A 6,740-nucleotide genomic window follows, 5' to 3' on the forward strand; every position below is an offset into this window, starting at 1 on the left:
TTCCGCGTTGCAAATGAACTCAGAGATCTCAGATCAGAAGCAAAGATTTTTCATGTATTTCTTTCACAAATTGACATTAGAAAATAAATAAAAAATTATAACTTTATTTCAAAATCATCAATTAAAATACCACTTCAAATGGCCCATTATATTACCTATCTTAAGATTAATGACCAGATGGTCCATGATTCAACTCAATTCAGTCACTTTACAGTCTCAACGCAGGACAACCGATTCTTTTGTTCTGCAAGGCTCACTCAGTCATTTAATGAGGCAATACAAACGATCGAATTTGGTATTCAAATGAACACAATTTTGAGTTACACCTTTTCAGTGTAATTGTTTTTTTCTCGGCCAAATGAAAAGCAATAATTTTCATTTTTTCAGTAAATGTCAGGAAAAACTGTAATGCTTGATACTGTATTTTTTTAAAATCCTAGTGTTAAACTTCGGCGTGAAATTCAGTCATTTGGTGTAAGATTTTCGATTTTGATAGGCTTCAACTCTGCCCGCGAGCCTTTTTTGGATCAACCTTTTAGCTTTTCAAAGTAATATAGTTGGCTAACGAAGGATTTTTCCCAACTTTCTAACGCACATCACCGTGAGCGATATATCATAGTTTTGTCAGAATTTCCGTTTTGATTTCACCATTTTTTACTGCCGGCTGAAAATTTTTCAAAATCAACGCGTGAAATCTGAGGCTAATGCTAGCATTGTGGATCGATATCTCTGGGTGCCCGGCCTGGCTACAGTGTTGCGAGAACTTCAATATAGCAAAGAAATTCCCAGGCCTAGCGCTCCTATGACACTGATCATATGTTAAACAAGATGAGGATCTTTCATCACGTGAGTGATTAATTATTTGATTTCATCATCACCGTGATCATCGGACCAATGTTCACGGAAGCAAATATCCAAAATTCACTTTAATTTACCAAAGCACCCAAATGGGAGATTTGGGCTACAAAATCGCCCGTCGAGTAATCCTTGCTTTCAATGCAGAAGAGACCTGGATTAGAGCAATGGAATTATCGACTATTTATGCTGCTTGCTTTCGAGATAAAGTACTGAGTTTGAGATTTTAGGAGCATGACGTGAAAAAAGGTGAAATCAAAACGGACATTTTGACAAAACAATAATAGATAGACCCACACGATGTGCTTTACACTGGAAATATCTTTCCTTAGCGAATTATATTAGTTTGAAACGCTAAAAAATGAATTCCGAAAAAAGCTCGTGGACGGATTTAAGGCCTATAAATTCAAAAATCTTACACTAAACGACACAATTTCATACCTAATTTTAACACCAGGATTTTTAAAAAATGTATATCCAATCACTATGTTTTTAACTGACATTTCTGAAGAAAAAAAAATTGTTCTTTATATTTGACCGAGAAAATTAATTTCATAGCAAAAAGGTGTATATCTGAATTGTGCTGATTTTAACATGTATCGATCGACTTTTAGCGCGACTATGCATTTCTAAAGAATCGGTTGTCCAGCGTTCTAACTGTTTAGCAACACAAAGACACGAAAGTGGTCCAAGCTGTTTCAGGACTACTTTACACAATTGGCCATCTTCCCTTGTAGACAACCGCACAGTGTCAATAATCGCCCTTGATATCTTCATGGCAGAAATCGCCATGGTAGGTTGAATCCACAGCCACGCTTGGCTGACGCATAATAGGCCGAGGCAGGGCCGTCGCCATGGGGGAGGGGGGGGGGGGTCAGGTGAGTTGAGATGATGTGGACATAGAACTAATGATTTTGCAAGATCGACAAAATATGTGCGCATCTCATCACCCTTCTGCACCGCGCCCTTCATCATGTTCATCAGCAAACCAATGAAGATTAAGTATAGGCATAGGTGTAGATCCCAGGGGTGATGAGGGATAAATCACCCAATATATTGATAGGGGGATGGTCCATACAATCACCCCAATGACTAAATTAACCTCACATTTGGCCATATAAACCAAAAAAGTGCCAATTTTTGCGCGCTTCGCGCGAATTAATTCCACTTTTGTACCACACTTCACCACTGGTTTAGCTTCAATATGGTATTTTCTTCTCAAACTTTGACACGATCACGAATCTCACAAATGAGAGTTATAATTCCGTCTTTTCTATTATGTAAATCATAAACATGAGTGCTAGGGCAACCCCTCTGATGCCCGGAATAAGCATAAAACTCATGAGCTGGATCAAAATACCCGGACTAAATTAACCTAAAGATGTAAAAGGCCTAGACATCTTCCTATGGGCCATAGTATGGCACGATTTTAGTACCCATAATTGTGTTCATTTTAGCATTAAAATTGCATTTTTTATTAATCCCGGTAATATTTTTTATTAGAAGATCAGTGGGACAATAGGGAAATTTTACCTCCGGGCTCGGTGACTCCGGTGCATCCCCCTTTGAATTTTAGGATTGAAATAGCAAATTTTCGCGCGCAACGCACGCACATTATATCAAGATTTCGTGCATTTTTAAGGTAAAGGAATTCTGGGGACAGCTTGGAAAAACTTGAGTTACAGTGTGGGGGAGGGGTGTCTTCTATCCGAAGAGCCAGGGTGGTAATCATGTTGCTGAAGGGCAAGCAACAGGTAAATCCGGCCATATACCAGCAAAATTTATTTCTCGACACCCCCCTGAGAAAATGATCTAGCGACGGCCCTGGGCCGAGGGACATCCGACTAAGGCTATTGACAATAGCCTGGTGACTGACCTCTTTAGATGTCATTAAGCATACGCCATGGCCTCATCTGCTTTTAGACTGACTCTATCAGTGGCCCACGCTTTTTGAGTTCAATACGCACGGTTCTTTTTCAATACGCAAGCTAACGACTATCATATTCTTTCAACACATACATATAAGCATGATAAGTGCAAGCCTTGAAATCGGCTTCTTTAAAATAAAAAAATTACGGGAGATATTCGTCATTTTCTACCCCGGTATCCAAAGATTTATCGTCTGAATATCAAATATCTGAATTGTGCTGATTTTAACATGTATCGATCGACTTTTAGCGCGACTATGCATTTCTAAAGAATCGGTTGTCCAGCGTTCTAACTGTTAAGCAACACAAAGACACGAAAGTGGTCCAAGCTGTTTCAGGACTACTTTACACAATTGGCCATCTTCCCTTGTAGACAACCGCACAGTGTCAATAATCGCCCCGATATCTTCATGGCAGAAATCGCCATGGTAGGTTGAATCCACAGCCACGCTTGGCTGACGCATAATAGGCCGAGGCAGGGCCGTCGCCATGGGGGGGGGGGGTCAGGTGAGTTGAGATGATGTGGACATAGAACTAATGATTTTGCAAGATCGACAAAATATGTGCGCATCTCATCACCCTTCTGCACCGCGCCCTTCATCATGTTCATCAGCAAACCAATGGAGATTAAGTATAGGCATAGGTGTAGATCCCAGGGTGATGAGGGATAAATCACCCAATATATTGATAGGGGGATGGTCCATACAATCACCCCAATGACTAAATTAACCTCACATTTGGCCATATAAACCTAAAAAGTGCCAATCTTTGCGCGCTTCGCGCGAATTAATTCCACTTTTGTACCACACTTCACCACTGGTTTAGCTTCAATATGGTATTTTCTTCCCGCGCTTCGCGCGCATTTGTAGCATAATCTGATTTTGCTGGATTCACCATACTTCAAGAAATATTTTCAACCCCCCCATGTTAAAAAGGATTCTACGCCACTGGCCATATGGTATGGTGGCAAGTAAGTCCCCTCCCCTGCTCTGTCGGCAGAAATGTTGTGACAAAATTTACGATTTGCATCTTCCTTTTGGTCTATTTTAGAAAAAAATTAAGACCATTTTGAAACATTTAGCGTTGAACTGCCAAATTGCCATGCACTTATCTCGGCAAACCCATTCTGTGAGTAGATTTACGAGACGCCCCATTGGAAATTCCTTTTTTTTCATCTCAAACTTTGACACGATCACGAATCTCACAAATGAGAGTTATAATTCCGTCTTTTCTATTATGTAAATCATAAACATGAGTGCTTGGGCAACCCCTCTGATGCCCGGAATAAGCATAAAACTCATGAGCTGGATCAAAATACCCGGACTAAATTAACCTAAAGATGTAAAAGGCCTAGACATCTTCCTATGGGCCATAGTATGGCACGATTTTAGTACCCATAATTGTGTTCATTTTAGCATTAAAATTGCATTTTTTATTAATCCCGGTAATATTTTTTATTAGAAGATCAGTGGGACAATAGGGAAATTTTACCTCCGGGCTCGGTGATTTTGGTGCATCCCCCTTTGAATTTTAGGATTGAAATAGCAAATTTTCGCGCGCAACGCACGCACATTATATCAAGATTTCGTGCATTTTTAAGGTAAAGGAATTCTGGGGACAGCTTGGAAAAACTTGAGTTACAGTGTGGGGGAGGGGTGTCTTCTATCCGAAGAGCCAGGGTGGTAATCATGTTGCTGAAAGGCAAGCAACAGGTAAATCCGGCCATATACCAGCAAAATTTATTTCTCGACACCCCCCTGAGAAAATGATCTAGCGACGGCCCTGGGCCGAGGGACATCCGACTAAGGCTATTGACAATAGCCTGGTGACTGACCTCTTTAGATGTCATTAAGCATACGCCATGGCCTCATCTGCTTTTAGACTGACTCTATCAGTGGCCCACGCTTTTTGAGTTCAATACGCACGGTTCTTTTTCAATACGCAAGCTAACGACTATCATATTCTTTCAACACATACATATAAGCATGATAAGTGCAAGCCTTGAAATCGGCTTCTTTAAAATAAAAAAATTACGGGAGATATTCGTCATTTTCTACCCCGGTATCCAAAGATTTATCGTCTGAATATCAAATCGTGCATAGCACATACATGTGTATCGATCCCGGGTGATTTTAGTGCCTCTGCTGTACAATGTAATTATTTACCAAGCGATGTCGGTGTGCCCCGATTTTATTGAAACAACATGAACAAAGCTTATTAATCCAGTATATCATGGAGCAGGGTTTAATGTGCATCCCCAGGACTCAACCATTACAACGTTTTTAGCTTCCTTATGGTCCTATTCATTCAAGATGTTAATAAAAAATCATCCCCGGCATTCCGGCAATATTCAAGGTCAAAAAACTTACGATTGCAGGCCTATATGAGAAAGGCGCTATAACTGATAATAGCGATATTAGCGCTCTTTTTTATACTAGACGCAATTGCGCTATTTTGTCATTCGTTTCTACACATAATTGCGATAATAGCACTGCTATTATCAAAAAGTGCTAATTTCGCTATTATCAGTGTATTTTTTAGACTTAGAAGAAAATCAGTTTGGTGAAAATGGCTCTTAGACAAAATTGCGCAATTATGCAATTTTCACTTTACCCCACCACTCAAGTGATAATAGCGCTATTTCGCTATTTTCAAAAATGGCCTTTATACAAAATTGCGCAATTTTGCAATTTTCACTTTACCCCACCACTCAAGTGATAATAGCGCTATTTCGCTATTTTCAAAATGGCCTTAAGACGAAATTGCGCAATTATGCAATTTTCACTTTACCCCACCCAACAAGTGATAATAGCGCTATTTCGCTATTTTCAAAAATGGCCTTTAGACAAAATTGCGCAATTTTGCAATTTTCACTTTACCCCACCACTCAAGTGATAATAGCGCTATTTCGCTATTTTCAAAATGGCCTTTAGACAAAATTGCGCAATTATGCAATTTTCACTTTACCCCACCACTCAAGTGATAATAGCGCTATTTCGCTAGTTTCAAACATGGCCTTTAGACAAAATTGCGCAATTTTGCAACTTTCACTTTACCCCACCACTCAAGTGATAATAGCGCTATTTCGCTATTTTCAAAAATGGCCTTTAGACAAAATTGTGCAATTTTGCAATTTTCACTTACCCCACCACTCAAGTGATAATAGCGCTATTTCGCTATTTTCAAAAATGGCCTTTAGACAAAATTGCGCAATTATGCAATTTTCACTTTACCCCACCACTCAAGTGATAATAGCGCTATTTCGCTATTTTCAAAAATGGCCTTTAGACAAAATTGCGCAATTTTGAATTTTTCACATTACCGCACCACTCAAGTGATAATAGCGCTATTCCGCTATTTTCAAAAGTCGAAAATGCGTATCTGTCTGACCTAACACGTAGCGGAATCGAAATGCGTAAACATTAGACGTAACAGTTCTGCACCCTTGCGATGGTCCAGAATTTCGAATCGGCAATAAAAATATCCGATCTTTCCGATCAAAAACACAAAGTTACAAGTTTAAACATACTATTGTATTGACAAAATACAATATTGCCAAACAATATAGAATAGAACTTTCCACGTTAAGTTGTCACATTATTGCAGGAAATACGGTTACCAAACATTGGGAAAGTTCGCAATGCAATTCCCATTCGAACGTGTGGGAAACTGAAAGTGCATTATTTGCAATAACATACACGCAGCAGCCCAAAAGTTTCGAGAACATGCTGCAAGTGGGACCGAAACGGAACATGCTCCAAGTCATGGATTAAACGGAATAATTACCAAAGACAAGGCAAATGAGTGGTATTTTTTGTTTTGAAAAAATTGACTTTCAACTGAAAAGCCCTGTACAAAGCATTAGGGATTTTGCAATGTCCCCTTTCAGAACCGTGACAAGTGGGTAAATGCAATAGATGGAAAAACCCGTTCGGCTGCTGCATGTATGTTATTAAG

This window comes from Amphiura filiformis, chromosome 8 (assembly GCF_039555335.1).
Source record: "Amphiura filiformis chromosome 8, Afil_fr2py, whole genome shotgun sequence".
NCBI lineage: Eukaryota > Metazoa > Echinodermata > Ophiuroidea > Amphilepidida > Amphiuridae > Amphiura > Amphiura filiformis.